The 17,242-nt window shown below is 38.4% G+C and overlaps 1 protein-coding gene and 1 long non-coding RNA gene across 2 annotated transcripts in view; one reads left to right on the forward strand and one right to left on the reverse strand.

The window, feature by feature from the left end:
- Positions 1-5,628, reverse strand: part of LOC148050773 (uncharacterized) — a 29,222-nt gene extending 23,594 nt beyond the window's left edge. The window contains exons 1-2 of the long non-coding RNA XR_015700495.1: positions 5,332-5,628; positions 782-874 (exon numbers count right to left, since the gene is read on the reverse strand). This is a non-coding gene — a long non-coding RNA (uncharacterized LOC148050773). The remainder of the gene's footprint in view (positions 1-781; positions 875-5,331) is intronic.
- Positions 5,629-6,844: 1,216 nt separating this feature from the next.
- The window catches only part of BCHE (butyrylcholinesterase), a 57,069-nt gene continuing 46,671 nt past the window's right edge, over positions 6,845-17,242 (forward strand). Inside the window, exon 1 of the mRNA XM_087740631.1 lies at positions 6,845-6,926. The gene's annotated coding sequence lies outside the window, so the exon portion shown is untranslated. The remainder of the gene's footprint in view (positions 6,927-17,242) is intronic.

The raw sequence follows: 17,242 nt of genomic DNA on the forward strand, positions 1-17,242 counted from the left end.
AGAAGCCACAGCATAGAAACTGCTTTTGTATCCAATTTAAAAACATGAATGTTCCATCCTTACCCTAGAGCTTAAAGACAATTTACAGAAGTAGGGCAGTATGAAGTATTGCTACAATAAACTGTTGTTTTACTTCCCTTTTATAGCAAAAATTAGGGGAACACTGCGACTGTTGTCAAGTCTTAAAATATGTTTGCAATAAAATAAAAGCCATTGTGTTTCTTTAATTTCAATAGTTTTCTTCATTATTCAAAGGCCTCTTTAAATCTTTCATAGATTCAGATGTGATTTTTAAAAAGAAACACATAATCCTTCAGCAATTAATCTAAGTCTCTGGCTACCGCAAAAGCGGGCATTGAAGGTCCTTCTGTATTTTTCTCATGGAAGAAGGCAGCATTTTAGTCCTCCAAAAACTTGCTTATTAGTTCCCTTACATTGGCAGAAGTTTGAATGGGTTATAAAACATTTTTCTGGTAATATTCTTCAAGCATCAAGGAAGAAACACCTTATAATTAGTCACCATGAATTAATTTGAAATCCATCCTAGTGGCTGGAGATTTACTTCTACTGTTGACTCAGACAAGAACAATACATTCTGCTTCACAGAAAGCTACCGTCTCTTTCGTCACATAAAACTTCCTTTGTAATGAGTGAGGATCCAGGATACACTGAGTTCATATAGCCAAGAACAATAACTTTCATGACTGTTTTCAGTGAATGAAAGGAATTAACTAAACGTTAAATAATATGTAAATATGTTGGGTTACCATTTTTTCCTTACCTCCCCTGAGTGAGAGAAACACAGAGTAGGTCTAAAATGTCCAGGAGAAGACTTTTTAAATTAACAATAAGCAGCTTTGTATGATTAGTGCCTCTGAAAGGAATAGAAAAAACAGAAGATTAACGTACAGGAATGAGATTGGCAAAATTCAAGTCCTTAAACCCTTTGGGGAACAGTACCCCAGGTTTTAGAAGCCTGCATTTGCTGGCTTGGACACACCACGGATGCCAGACGATGGCTGTAGGTGGAAAGAAATTTCCCTCATTGACATAAAAAAATCAGTGAATACAATTACAAATTCATCTGCTGCTTTTTGTATGATGACGAGGAATGGACAGAAGATATTTTCAAGCTGTGTAAACTACAATAACGGAGGGATTTATGAGTCTGAGTGTGGATTTAGTTAGAAGAACCCTGTAACTCCGTCAGCTTACACCAGAGTCACCCTGCAAAGAGCCAAGCAGAGAGATGTCTCTTCCACGGTCTGCAAACCCTAAGCCAAATGGTCCTTAGACAAATAGGCAATTCAAATATACCTGTTGGCAAACACAATTGTAAAGTGCTCCACACATGGAGCAGCTGTTGATGTCCTTGTGTGAAGCACTTGAAAGAATGAGCTGTAAACAGAGAAATGGGGGGGGGGGGGGGGGGGGGGGAGGGGGGAAAAAAAAAAAAGGAAAAAAGTCAGTGTAGGAGTTGACAGATATTTGGATCTTAGTGAAGCATTTGACACTGTCTCATGAAATCTTAATTGAAAAATTAATTCAAGTCAGCTTGGCTAGAGACAATTGTTTGTAGATTGAATATTGGCTAAAGGACAAATGAAAAAAATTATGATAAACAGCCATGCAACAAGATGGTTAGAAATGTCCAGTGGGGTAACACATAGTGATTGTTAGTCTGGGTTTATTTTATATCTTCATTAATGATTTAGAAAAACAAAAAAAAGGCATAAATAAGATCTTAATGAAATGCACAGATTATACTCATTCTAGAAGATTTGAAATGCCAATAAAGACAGTGAAATAAAAAGGGACTGATAAGAAACATAGATGAAGCACGGCCAAAAAAGAATCATCTATGGAGTAAAAAATATTTTACTGCAAACAAAAAAATCAACATAAAACATATAGCTAATCAGAAGACAAACCATTAGAATAATCAATGTAGGAAACGGAACACTAGTAACAGATAAGAGAGTTGGAGGATGTGACAAGAACGATAAAAAATAAAATACAAATTTAGGATCCAGTGCCCTTTGCATCCAATGGAAGCTCAGCCGTGGACTTCAGAGGATTTTGGACATGGACAGCAGGCACAAAGCAATGATTTTCTGCAACCTTGTCATGGCCATTGCATGCAACTATAACAAATGCTCTCCCAGAAAAATATTAAGTTGGAAGGAAATCAGAGAAGAGACAGAATAAACACCTTAGGTTTTTTGTGAGAACTGAAGTGGGAAGAAAAATGAAGATAATTAAGCAGTTATAATTTGGCCGAATAATGAATAAGCAGAAACGCAATAACAGTTTTCAAGTGTCTGAGGACATAAGCTTATAGAAAGGAAAATAATTATTCTTTTTGTTATACGGAAGTACAATTTTAACAGGTAAGGGTAATATATTATAAGGGATGAAAGATATTTGATGTAAATATCAGGAAATGCAGCATATTAAACTGTTGAATAAGAGAAGAGATGGAAGGCATATGGTTTGGGATTTTTAAAAATCAGACTGAATGCCAGCTATGGAAATGCAGAGAGTAATCTTTTCTATTCCCCACAACGCTATGAAATACATCTGTCTTAAGAAGACTAGTATCTTCTTCCAGCCTTTTCCTGTGCAAGTTCCATATGTTTTAAAGCCTACATCAGGAGATGCAGAAATAGCACAGGATAAATTATTCTTAATAATGAATAAACACTCTTCATATCTTTTGATCATATAATCTTCTCTCTACCTTCACCTCTCTCTGATTAAGGTTTCCATCTTTTCTCAAATCTAGTATTCATGTCAATATCTTTAAACTGTTTGGCTCTACTTAGAGGCAAACAAGGCTTTACTGTGTTAGGAAATGGGGATATTTGTAGCAGTAACTCAAAGATTTGTTTAGCAGAGGCATTTTTTTACCATGATTTGTCTTAGGTTGCTCTGTCTTCTGCTAGAAATACTGTCTATAGGTGATGTAAGACTTCTTTTCTGAGGTTTTTCTTCTCTGGTCAGATTCTTTTCTTAGGTTTTTAGTTTCTAAAATTATTGATAACACTAAAGACCATTAGTAAATTTGTTTGTTTGCACAGGCCCACTCATTCACATAGCAAAGAGTTCAACTCAAAATATTAAGCAAAGAGAAAAATGTAAAAAGCTGACTTTTATTCCATAACACAGTTCATGGTAGGGGACGTAGCTATTTTTATTCAGCAATTTCTGCCATTTTTCCACCCTCTATATTTTAGTTCCCAGCTCTCTACCAAATGTAGGAAGCAAAGACAAATTTTAGATCACAAATAAGGAAGTTTTTTCTTCCAGTGTGAAAGAGGCAGTTTAAAATACAGATAAACATTTGCAGACTTTGGAAATACCAGATCTTACTTGGTATAAATGATCCCAATGATCCCAAGTTCATTCATTTCAGTTTCAGCATGACTATTTACACTAGCGGAGGATCTATACCATGTCATATTTCAGTATGTGTTAAAGTATAGGACTTCACACTAGTACCATTTTTAATGATCAGCAGTAGACTTAGGCAACATTAAACGAGTATTTTTAGGCTTTACACGCTACTACAGTCTATGGTAAAACACATTGAAAAATAGTTTCTGGCCATTTCTGACAGGAGTCTGTCTTGATTTGATAATAATGTGAAATGAACTGCAGGTTAAAGAAATACTGGGTGAAGGCTTGCCATGTCTAAGTGTAAATCACATATTTTAATATAAAAAACCATATTTTGTACATCTGCAATGTCATATATCTGTGCTTAGAAAATTGACATATCCTGCACTGCAGAAACAAGGATCATAGATAACAAGCTGAATATAAAGTATTAGTACAATGATGCAAGAAAGAGCAAGGACACAACACCTGAAGGCATGAGCAGGACAGAAAGAAGAAAAAGCAGGGAAGTGGTGGTACACATCCATGCAGCATTGGCGAGACAATTATTGGAACGATCTGTTTAATTCTGCAGCCTAATTTCCAAACTGATAATGAAAATTGGAAGTGTTCAGAAAAAGGATGGTAGGATGTCTGGAAAACCTATTTTAAAGAGAGAAAGTTATGAAACTGAATGTATTTGGTTTATCCAAGTACAGTTAGGAGATTACTTTCTTGACTTGAAGTCAAGGAAGCACAGATGTGAAAAATCCTCTAATAGTAAGTTATTAAAACCAATAAATCTTCTGATCCTTACACAAACTATGATAGTATCCTTGGCATCGATGGAGTCTTGATATTATGTGAGTCAAATTAAGTTAGTAGTGGGGGGTTTCTGTGCTTGTAGTTTATCCTCAGGTAAATTCAGTCAGGGACTGCTCCAATTTGCACTTGTCTGAAAAGACATTCAGAATCAGTCCCAATTCAGACTCAAATAAAATTCAGGCTTGGATATATGCACAAATTATAAATATCTGAAGTTAAACAGATTAAGGCTGGTTAAAATAAAGAATTAACTTAAAATGAAAGGAAAAAAAATACATAAACCATAGACTGTAAAATGTTCTGACATTCTTCAAAACTGAGATTCTGTATTTCTGCACACTTGTATTATGCATTTAAAAACATGAACATGTTTTATTCCTTGCCAGGTTTGTTCTTCTACTTGGAAAACATTTATTCTGCTTCTTGTTTACACTGAATTTAGAATTAATGTGGTTGTTTTGGTTACACAAAAACAACCTTGACTTGTAATAGGCATTGTTTTATCATGCCAAAATATCTTGTGTAAAAACATAACGTGAACACAGTTCTCAGAATTAAGCTAGTTAATAATTACTATATAAACAGGTCAAGGGTCAAAAGTGCCAGTAGAGTCTTGTGAAGTGTGTGTAGATTATATTTCCAAATTACAATACTGAAAGCCAGAGATACCTAAATGTTCATAGAATAAGTCTAATATCCATAGGTTTCAGTGAATGTTTTTCACAGAGTAATAATCAAAATAAGTAACTCCACCAGTCTGCTTCTATAAAATAATACACTGTTGGCATAAGTGAAGTATTTCTTAGGTACAATAATATTTATTTACAAATTACATAAACCAAGCCATGTTTTTTTCAAATACTGTAGAAATAAACAGAAACCCCAACTCAGAAACTCCAATCTGGTTTCCTAATGAGTTTGTCATCCTAAAAACCATTTACCCTGGACCAGCTTTCCTCTGAAAGCATGCTCATCTCTTTGCTTGGCAATAACATGCCTGCTGCACTCATCAGCTTCACCCAGGACTCTGCTCATGCAAGAGTCCTTTGGTGTCCCTTAGCTCTTTTCAGCACAGGATCACTGAAAGCTAAACACACATCTGTATTTTTACATCTTAAATATACATACCTGTAAATAAAAAAAATCCTCATTGGATATGCTGGTATTGAACAGGATCATTCTTGAGCAGAAAATATCATGGGTGGGCATAGGCAGAATCCAAGCAGAAAAACACTGTGTTTAGGATGCAGGTCTGCTTGCTACAGCAAGGCACAAGCTTGCAATGACAGAGAAAGCCCTGTCTGCTTTAACTATGCTGCATGAAGGGTCCCAGAACAACAGGTGCCAATGAAGACCTGGCAGCACAGGTCTAAACCTGGAAAACCAGTTAGTGGCACCTGGAAAACCCACCTAGGTCCCAGCAACCCTCTCCTTCAAAAGGCTCATACTCTGTATCACCCATATCACCTGTTACCACCATGAGTTCTGGTGTTACCAGTTAATCATTAGCATTAGCCTAATTAGCTAAACATGGTTCTGGTATGGCTGTGCGTTCTTCTGCTACAAGCACCCATTTGTAGTTTGTCACTGAAGAAAAAGTGGCTGCAGTCTTTCTCTGCAGCTTAGGATATGGTCACATTTGAACCTTTTTAAGATGTTTAATGTTTCACTTCATGATTCAAGAGCATAATAGCAACCTGCTCTTTAACCTGGGAATGATTGTGTGAGCAGTTGGAGTAGGACAAATGTTATCTCCAGCTTAACTTCCTTGTGTTGTTTTAGATGGCCAAAACTCAGGACATAAATGGCTCAGACTTAAGAGTTTATGATGCAGGTGGCAAATACTGAGGATACAATCAAGTGACAAGGTTGCAGATTTGCTGAGAACTGAAGAGTAGAGGCTCTTCAACTTGAATTATTTTTCAAACATTTTATTTCTGGAGTAAAATTTGGGGGTTTTATTCCATTAAAATACTCACAGAAAATACTAGTTTAAAAAAACCCAAGAGAACCAAAACCAAGTGTTTTCTTTCTCATCAGAAAACTGGAAGTGGAAAAGAAAGTAGTCCAGTGCCACAGCAGCTGGCTGATCAGAACGCAGAGCCCTTTCTCAGTCCTGAGCACTGAACTGACATCCCACAATCATACAGCCAAGTAAGAGCAGATATGAAAATCGAGTAAATGAGCTGGATGGCTACCCCAACGTGACACCAGATTTTAATGCTTCTTTCGTTCTAATAAAAGCAATGTGGAATCTAGCACATTCCACTCAAATGACAAATCGGCCCTGTGAATTAAAACTGCAAAAAGTTAAAGAAAAAAAATGAAGTCTACAGGTACTTGTTTTGGATCTTGGAAAGAATTTCAAAGCAAACGAAAAACTCCAGTCCTATCAGCAACTATAAAAATACACTATAATAGGCAAAGGTCTCAGCAAAGTGGGAAATGCACAGATGTGTAAACAAAGCTGAGCAGAAATGTGTGCGTTTCCTTCAGTTGTTTGCCAAAGTGTCATTACTTCAGTACATTATTTATATTTAAAAAGTAGCATATCTTTTGAGTCATGTGATGTTCCTGGCTCCTTAACCTGATGCTTATCTGACAGCAGGTAAACCAGCAATTGCGGATATAAGTAGTTTGACTACTTGGTAGTCAGTTCTTGGCCTGAGAAAGCTCTTTTGTTCAAAGAAAGAAGCAGCAAGACGGGAAAATCAGCTTTTGAGGTTGGTCTTTTCTGCTTCCTTTTCAGGTAAAAGAGTGTTAAAAGCGGGAGAGGTGGAAGCGTCGATTTGATCAGACAGGGAGGTTAGAGTAAATAAACAAATACATGCGCCTTTCCCCCCCCATTTCCGAGTTAAGTTGCTGCCAACATCATCGGTCTGACATTTTAACGGGCAAACGATGAGAGCAGCACCAGCTGGACCCACCGGCTCAGCGGCGGGGGGCTCCGGGTTCTTTGGTGTCCTTTGTCCTGAACTCTGCTCTGTCCCCTGTGTGGCTGCTGGTCCTGCAGAGATTGCTGCTGGCGCCGGACCAAAATGGCTGCAGGGTGTTCAGCACTGCAGTCAGCCATGCAAATCCCAAAGCGCTGTTCTGGGAAAATGAACTGAATTGCACCCAAAGCCTGGAAGAGGCTGCTAGACCTATCTTGCCCTATGCTTTGAGCTGCACACAGAGGATGGACAAAAGATGTTAAGCAGGAAACTGGGGGTCCTCCTCTGTGGGAACCCCAAAAGAGAATTAACTAATTGCTGATGGCTAAAAAAGGCATGTTGTTGGTCCTTTCTATACTCTTTATTGTTGAAAATGCAAAATGTGCTCTAGGAGAATAAATAGGCAGTTAAATGTATTGCATTACTTTACTATTATATTTACTACTAAATAATCTCATCTTGGACAACCACAAAGAGGGCATATAGACACCTCTGTGTCACTCCGGGAGGCACCGAGTGACTCTACAATATGTACAGATACATGGAAAGGCAAATGCAAGGAGATGATTTGTACCCAGCTTACGTGGGATCACCCTTGTGCAAAGGGGACTGGTGTGGGAATTAGTGCTGCAGAGGTGGAAAAGACGTCATCTAAATCTATCATGGTCAAAGAAATAAATGTCAGCCTTAAAATTGTATGGTAATATTGGAGTGAGAATTAGCATTAGGTTGAATAAACTGAATGAGATAAAATTATGCAGCAGTGTGGAATGAAACTGCATGTACACTTTTCTCTTTAAAGTGCTAGCAGGACATCAAGGTGGAATTAAAATGTTTTAAGTGTCAGTTGCATGAATCTCCTAGATCCCACTGGGAATTTTCCAATCATCAAAAATCCAGCCATAATAAATGAACTTAAACTTACACCGCAGTTTGCAGCTATTTCTCTCTAGCTGATAACGCTGTCAGATGTCTTTTGTGCAAAGCATGTTATAAACAGAAGAAATAGAGCAAACACTTCTCAGCTGATTTCCTGCTACTCCACTGGCACATAGCTGTTGGCAATAAGGTTGATACTTCAGATGTGGTTTTCTTTGCACTGCAGTCATGCCATGAGATTAGCAAAACTCAGACGCTGAAGTTTACCATCACTTGACGGTGCCTTTCCAAAGCGCTGTTCCGCTGGGGAGGCTGTGCGCTTCCTGGGCTGGGGAAGCTCCTCCTGGGTGAGGAGGCTGTTTGCAGCTAATCCTTGGTCACAGCTCATCAAGGCACTGCTGATATCCTGGAGCTTTTGCAGTTACAAATTACAGTTATTAATGTAACGTGCCTGACAGCTCGCTGCTTGAAGCCGAGCACTGAGGAGTGGCTATTCCTTCTTCTTTGGTTTCCCCATGACACACGAGCTGTGCTCAGCTTCTTCCCTTCTCCCCTCCCTTTTCTCTCCCATCTGGCCCCAAGACCATCTACAGCAACAAGAGACAGGCTGTGGCACCGTTGAAGTTCATCTTTAGCTGATATAGTGGTGAGGTCAGTGCTGTAGGTAACTAAGCTGATTAACACGTGTGATCCTGCAGTAGTGCTTAGCTAAATCTTTGCATTCTTCCTCCTGGGATTAATCTCATTTTATACATTTGCTTCCGGACAGTCAGCATTTGTGTTCAGGTCTTTGGACCCTGGAGAAGTCAGACTGGTCTGTCAGACTGCCCCAGGCTCCCTGGGCTCCTCATCTTTTCAATCTCTGCACTTCTACCATAACTAGCATACTTGTTTTAGTGAGCAATAGCAGTAAATCATTGCATTTCTAAGAATTCTGAAAAAAATAAGCTTCCCAGCCTTTTCCAGTTGTAAAACCTTTAGAAAAGCTTTTCTTCCCTTTCTACACCCATTTTTCTCGGGCAGGATATTCGTTCCATGTTTTTAAAGTGGCTGATTTTAATTTGGTTGTATTTTCCCCTGAAAATCCTTTCAGTCAATATGGAATTACACAAAGCAGCTTTCTGAAGAGAAAAATTATCCAAAGATGTTTCTACTGAGAGGTGTGTGTATTTGTTCACATGGGTGCGTGTTGTGGACAGGGAATGCGGTTGCCTCCCACCTCGAGCCAAAGCAGGTTACTTCTTAGCTAGCAGAGGGAAATACTGGTGCAAAGCTGCAGTGAGAAAGAAATCAGAAAAAAAGAGAGTCTGGGTACCTAGTTCCTCCTGTCTCAGTGCCATGCAAAGAGGCTGCGTTAGTAGACCATCTAGTGACGGTGCTGAATTACCACCTCACTTACAAATAATGGACAAATTAGGTCTTGATACTCTGGGCTCATTCCAGGTCATCCCAGCCCTACTTTGCACCACCTGCCCTGCTTTTATTTCTTTTGCTTCTTTATCCATGTTCCTAGAGTTTCTCTGATTCAAGAAATGGTCTTCCCTCATTTCTCTCACCCAAAACAGGGCTGGGTCGATGAGCCCAGAGGGAAGAACAGGCACTGGGGTTCCTGTAAACCAAACGAGGAACGCAGAAGGAATGACTCTGGACAGTCCAGTAGTCCTTCATTTCTGTGTAGAATAATTGCTTTTCAAAAAGTATTTAAAAAGCTCTGTCACTTTTGATGGACTGCTCTCTACCAACCTGACTTCAAAGAACAAGATGAAGTTTTAGAGTGGTGATACGCTGGGGAAGAAAAAGTATGGATTCCATTTTCAAATAAGTACATCATTCTGCAATACTGAAAACACTGTGGATTCAGTTTCTTTTTCAAATAAGACTATAACATAGTTACCAGCATACAGCTCCCTGCTGTTGTTCATGACTTCTAGACCTGAGATAGCGAGCCCTGTATCGGTTCAGAGTAGCCAAGGAAACGTGGCAGAGTAGTCAGAAAGCAGAATTTACATCTCAGAGGACTTTCAGGTATTCCTGCATTTCTGTTCATCTCAAACTATCATGCAAGCTTATTTGGTTTTGTAATGTCAAATTAAACCAGGTCACACACTCAGGGACAAACAGAATTTGGCAGCTCTGGTTAATCTAGGACAGTTTCATTGGAATAGCTGCATAGAAATAAGACATGAAGTGTAAGATATTGGTGTACTTTCCGATACTGATGCATATATTTTTGATCCCTCTGTGTCAAGAGTGATGCTTTCAAATAGGGACAGGGTGGACAAGGTTTACTTGGATGATGAGGGGAAAGTACATTCTTTCCTATCCCCAAAAAGCCTGATAGACTGAAACAGGTTGGACTTGGCTTAGAAAGATGATGCAGCTGATGCAGGTGTTTCCTTCTTATAAACTTAACCAGAGAGAAATACCCAGGAGGGGAAAATGTAATAGGAAATTGTAACACTCATAATAAAAATAGTTTTGTATACATTTATTCTGGACATGAGAGTAAGATTTCTAATAACCACTGATTGAGATTGTTAAATGCTCTTCCATTAGGAGTAAAGTGGGCAAGAAACTACAAGATTATGCTTAATCAAGCAACGAGTGAAATAATATATAATGATTTCTTACAACAGTAGAGGTCTGGACCTGATGAGCAGGAAGTCTTAAGGAATTTTGCTGTGAAAAAGATTTATTTTTGTTAAACAACCTGTTCAGGAGGAAAAAAAGTGGGCAGAAGCTATCAGCCTGCTCCAGCAAACAGATGATTTGGGGATTATTATGGTTAGTAGGCCTTCTAGCTTAATTAAACTTCGTTCTTATCAGCTAAGTAACACTGAGGAATCTAAGGAAACTGAGATGCTATATTTCTAACAAAACAAACCAGTTTCCTTACCTTAATCCCTGTATTTGAGAACAAGAGAAAGGAAAAGGAGATACTGGAAAATACATATTTTAAAAATATTGTGAACATAATTTTTTTAATTTTGTAGATATCCTTACCAATACCAATAAAGAGATACTTTCTGAATTCCTGTCTAGGTGGAGATCAACTGTTGATTTCCATCAGTTCCTCTACAGGGACCATCAAGACTTCACAACTGCTAATCTTGCATTGTGAATAGAAGGCAAATGCTTTCCATGTGCTACACACAACCTGAAATAAAATACAATTATTGACTTCAGTTCTGCATTATTCTCAAAAGGGCAAATGCACTGTGTAAGCTGGGAAGGTTTCCAATCACATTTTTAGAAGAATGAGATATTTTAGGTGGCTTACACTAGGCAGTATTATTCATAATGCAAATGAAAATATTACATAGTCACATATATCAATACCCGTTGGCATAAGGCAACTCATTTTCTGAGATCATTGCTTCGTTAATTGACAATGGAAATTAAATGTTCAACTTTGTTTTCTGCCAATTCCTCCTGCCTTGATGCCTAAATATGAAATACACCATGAAGACAACTTTTTGGCTGAACCGACTGTTAATCAATTTATGTTCTGAATCGTGAGTATTCGTTGTACTTAGTATTTTTATCTTGATATATGTGCACAGGATAATTGAGTGTGATTTCTCTAATCATTGTGACCACAGCAGCTTTTCAGCTTTTGAGATGCCGCACAGTTGAAAGACTTTTGCTGGTTTTGCTGGTCAAAAAAGGAGGAGAATCATGTGTAAAGGTGCTTTTACACTTTTCAAAGCTCTTGTTGCCTAGAAGACATTTCTGTTGTGCTTCTTCTGAATGTTTTCCATGTTTTCTGTGATGTGATTGAAACTGAATTCAAAATCAAGAGGATGTGAAATAACAGCAAACTTTTTAATTGGACTTTATCTTTTTGCTAGCAGTTGCCTGTAACACATTAACCATTTTTGGCTGCTTTTGAAGAATAAGCAGACATTTTTACTGAGTTGTTGTTCAGAACTTTTTTTTTTTTTTGAGTTTAACAACCATCTCTGAATCCATTAGTGTCTGTATTGGTACATTCATGAATCTTCATCTGCATGAAACTTCATCTACCATTTTTCCAGTTGACTACATTTACTGGAAAATGAGTTGTATACCATTTATTTCCATGCTGAATGTCTGCATACATCCATGGTATAACTTAAACCTTTAAGACGGAGTTTACTTGGGATTTAAAGAATCTTTTTGATGCGAATGCCATTCATTCAGACATAATAGAAATGTTTTCCACAGTAGCAGCATGGTTCCCACATTTTTTCAATATACAAGGGAAAAATATGTTTTATCTGCCTTGCAGAGCTTCAGACTCATTGAATGGTTTAAAGGAAAAAATCGTCTTTGTTCTGATTTATGAGCAATCACAAGTAACACAGATTCTCCCCTTGGGACATTTCTACTGAAGTGTAACCACATCCAGATTAAGCTTCCTCTTTGTGTGCCCTGATAGTCTTGTGGGTGCTATTACAAGTTAAGGCATACAGACTCAGGAGCCTGATCTAAAGCAAGCGAGCACAAGTATTTATTGCAATAGAGAAGTGCAGAATATTTGCTGAGTAAGCTAGTACTTTTTGCATTATACCGGGGATTTAAAGTGACAAAAATCAGTCCCAGCAGCAAGTCTTGGGGCACTCCATATTAACCTTTCTGTATGTCAAGAATTAGATCTTTTTTCCTCCGGCTTTGTTTTCTCTATCTCATGAATAGTTTTTAATCCATAGCGGAAATTTACCTTTTACCCTGTAGAATTCAAATTTCCATAATAGGCTTTGGTGATGGATTGTGTCATAAGCCACCTAAAACTGCAACTGAATGATCTCCTTAGGTCTGCTTTTATTCTCTGTTAACTTTTTTGCTGGCATTGAACAGATTTGTGGGGCAAGATTTTTAACCTGTCCAAAGAGGGGGGATTTTTCCCTATTTCATGATTTTCTGCATGTCCTGGAGTTTTATATTCACGTATATGACCCCATCTGAAACACTGGACTTGACATAGAGGTAGTTGCTTCTCAATAATTTAGACAGTAGGAAATCTGAAGATGTCCAACATATAATTACCTTCTTTCTGAAGGGACAGATTCACATCTCAGCTAAATAGATGTACAGCAGCAGGCTGTAAGAGCGCTACTGTGATTTTCAGTAGCTAAAAATCTGGTTGTATTCTTTGGGAGGTTATTTTGGGGAAGAAAACAACTCTGCAGCATGCCATCTGCAACTAAAGTGTGATCCACAAGCCAGGACGGTACCAGCTCTCCACTGGGAGCTGCATAACCTGCGTTGTGTTTCTTGTGTTAGAGCAATTCCTGATCCGGTGTATTCCCACTGAAGTGCATGAAAGAAGAGGAGCCTTTTCCCCTCTTCTTTTTAAACAGAGCTAAAAGCTGTTTTTCTTGGAGTACTTTGAGGGACGATAGAAGACAGTATGTGTTACACCAATGAAGGAGGAAAGCACAGAGCATGGAAAAGCTACTCCAGCACCAAGAAGAAAGTTGAAGGGTAGCTGGGGAATTATCCTAAAAGGTTTGGGAATATTTAGAAGGGAATACACAGTCAAATGCTTAGTGACATGGAAGTTAAAATTAAACTAAATCATCTCCAAATGTGACCCTGAGTTATTTTGTCTAGGTTTAAAGATTTGGGGTCCGGCTTTTGGTGTTATGTTGTGGGATGGTCTTGTCTCTTGTGTCACAAACCCCTAAAACTGATCTTATCTAATTATTTAGTTTTATGAGGGGAAGTATCATGATCCAGCCTTGAATTTTAGCCCAGTTTTCTTTATACTATATCATGTACAACTAGCAGGTGGTGGGTTCAAAAGCAAACTGAAAGGAACAGTTTTTCACGGCTCATGCACTTATGCAAGGGATCTTGTCGCCAGATGTTCCGGATGCCAAATGTTTACAAGGTTGCAAAAAGTACTTGGACAAATTCAAGCAAGAAAAACCTCTTGGTGGCAATAAGATAGAAAAACATCACCTCTTACTGAGACATTTTTTTTGCTGGCTGGAAAGTTTTACATGTATCATTACATGTTTAGCCCACTCTTCTACTTTACTTTTGCAAACTTCCCTGGCATTTGTTGATTTACCTTTGGTCAGACTCAGTGTGGCCATGCTTATATATTCTTCCTGTGTAAAATTTCTGTTATTTAATGGAAGATGTTATTACTTCTCTGCAGTTAACATATTTCTTTAGTCATACATAGTGGAAAAGTAATTTTGAGCCACACCACTGTCTGAGGTGATCAGTCCTGTAGAAAAAAAATCTGCTCACTTTAGTGGTGATTTACTCAGAAACTGTGTAATGGGGACCCTGAAAGAATTAAACCTATTTAGAAATTAGCAAGAAAACAAAAAGCTCGGGTATAAACTGTCAAAAAGGGTAATCTGAAAAATATTCTGAAAAAATTATGGGCTAGTCCAGCATGCCAGAGGCTCTCATGAGATTCAAAAGGTTTGCCCAGTGCAAGCAGCATTGAGGTTCCAACTGCAAACAGACATGGCGTCCAGCATCTTCACCAATCTCTACTTATTCAAGGCGTCCTCTGAGCTCTCTCCACAGTACACTCCTGATTTTTGAAATAGTATATAGTTTTGAAAAACTGAAAGTCTATGCAGGGGGGGGAATGCAGTAGGGAAAGTAAGCTGCAGTGATGAACATTAATGGATGGTTTGTTGGAAATTGCACTGAGTGTAACATCAATTCTCAGTTCAGCTTTGCAGTGTTTGCATCCTAAGCCTGTGCAGATGGATTATTTATTTTTTGTACCTGAATTTCATTGCCGGCAAACACTGCCAGTGGTTTACAAAGCCAGCCAAGGTCCTATGAAAAATACTGAGCTGTATAATCAAGAGGAAAATGAGTCTGAGGGACTTGTTTTCTTTCTGGTTTTCTAGGATTTTAGGGTCTTCCCAAATGAATAATAGCCATCAGATGAGCACAGTAGCATAGCTCTGTGGTGATGCATATTGCTTAAGGGCAACAGCACAACCTGGTGGTTTATGGTTTTCTAATGCATCAGATCAGGTAGCTGCACAAGAAAACACAGGACTTTCCCTTCCCCAGAAACCAACTCCTTGCCTGTACAGAACTGAAGCTGTTTTTCATTAATTTGTTTGAAGATACCATTTTACCTGAGGTTTTCAGAATAAATAGAAAAAACTACACTGCAAGGGCACATGCAAAAAGATAAATTAATACGTCTCTTCCTTTCCAACATCTATGGTTCTGAAACCTCGAGGCACAGTTGTGACAAGCCATTTCATGTGGTTTTGTGCTGGATATGTCTGAATTTTTGTTCCAAGATAATAGCTGGAGGCGTATAACTAAAAAGAAAAGCTTGCAATATGCACTATGCAAAATTTGAAAAAAAAAAAGCCAAAAGAAAAATGCGTGCAGAAAAAAATACAATTTTGTCTTGCTTGCTTTTTCTATTATGACAAAGCCAAGCAAAGTATATAATACATTTACATAGACTGAATATTCAAACACCAATAATAATATTTATTCTCTTTCTTCTGTGTCTTCAGGGTATGTGACGTTGGTCAGAGTGTATCTTCTGATGTGGCAGTGAAATGAAGCGGGTGTCAAATGTGCTCAGACAGATTTTTCAAATGAAATTAATTACATTTTCTATTTTACTTGATTCTGAAGAACAGGCTATGTTATTACTAGCAATGCAGCTGGCACTGGTGTGGTTGCTGAACAAAAGTCTTGCAAACTACATATTCAGTTCATTTACTGATCGTATAGAATGGGACAAAAGCCACTAGCTGTAACTAGAAAGGTGGTGCCAGTCCAATGCTGGGGCTGGTTCTGAGACTGTGCAAGCCTTTTTCATCTTCAGGCTGTGTCCAAAACAGACTCCTCAGTCCTGCTTAACTTGATAGAAAGAACCTTTGATTTCAGCCTGTGTGGGTTTGGACCTGAGGGAAAGGGTATCTTAAGAGATGCTTACCAAGGCACTGAAAGGCTGAAGTGCTTTGAGCCAAAAAGGAGCATTATTTTTATGCAGTGAAGATTCCTACAGGACTGTCACCACAAGTAAATGCTAAGGTTTCTCATTGCTTCATATTTGTACTTTAGTCCTGTTCATGGCTGAAGTATGATTTACAGTCTTGGTCCAAAAAAGCACTTTAGTCCATGTGGAAGTATGATTAATACATTTAAACTTACACTTAAGCTCACACTTAAGTTTCACTTATTTTATTGTGTTTTAATATATGTGAAATGTAAAGAGTGCTGAAATTTATGAAAATGCTTATTATTCTGCTTTAGTTTATATAGAGGAAATCTGTTGTTACATAAATAGGACAAAATACCGCAAAGACTAGTGAAGATATTTTTGAGAAACTGTACAAAGAGCTTTGGAAAAGTGTAGAATGGGCGAAAAAAAAAAAGAAAGAAGAGAAATAATGGTTTTCTTTTCCTTGAGTGTTGAATTAGAGGACAAAATGGTCAGAAACCAAATCCTGTTGTGCCCAACCTTTCCCTATAGTCCACTGAACCACAGAGAGGCAATGCAGTTCCCGCATCCCTGCATCCCACTGGAGCAGATACGGGAAACATCTTCAGTTCTGCCACAGCTACTCATAACTACGAACAGAAAAGAAACACATCTGAGATGAAATGCTTTTGTGCCAGCTGCCCACACGTCCTGCTTCACACTGGAGAAACTCCAGAATATCTTTCAGCTTGCTAAAAATTATTGGTGAGCACAGTGACGTCAGGTCTACCTGCTTAATAGGTTTTATTTTCATCACTCAGTAATTATAACCCATCAGTTCAGACATTGCTTTTTGCTTTGAACACGAAGTAGGTGACAGTGTTGATTACTGGATGGAGAACCTCAAATCAGCTGGGTTGAGCTGACATATCTCCATCAGCCCCTACTGCCATAACTGCTGTGTAGTGTCTGGGGCAGCATGGACACACACCACTGCTGACGGGATCAGTCCTCCACTTTTCTTCCCCTACTGTTTGCTAAAACTATTCCATATTTTCATGTTAGCAAAAAGAATTTGTCAGCAACAACTTAATATACTGTTTGGGGACATCTGCCAGTCTTGACAACTGAGTATCAAACACCCACTCAGAGAATAAGCATGTCCCCAGTTTTCATGCTTCAGTAAGAGAAAGCTCTCCTTTTTCCACATCAAATGGAGGGAACATAGAGAGGCTCTGTACTGTTCTCACAGTGCCATTTGTGCCACCAAAGAGAATGCCATATCAGCATTTACAGTACATTTAGAGGGTGA

This window comes from Nipponia nippon, unplaced genomic scaffold (genome assembly GCF_047370975.1).
Source record: "Nipponia nippon isolate SJK-2023a ecotype South Korea unplaced genomic scaffold, ASM4737097v1 scaffold_7, whole genome shotgun sequence".
NCBI classification, from domain to species: domain Eukaryota; kingdom Metazoa; phylum Chordata; class Aves; order Pelecaniformes; family Threskiornithidae; genus Nipponia; species Nipponia nippon.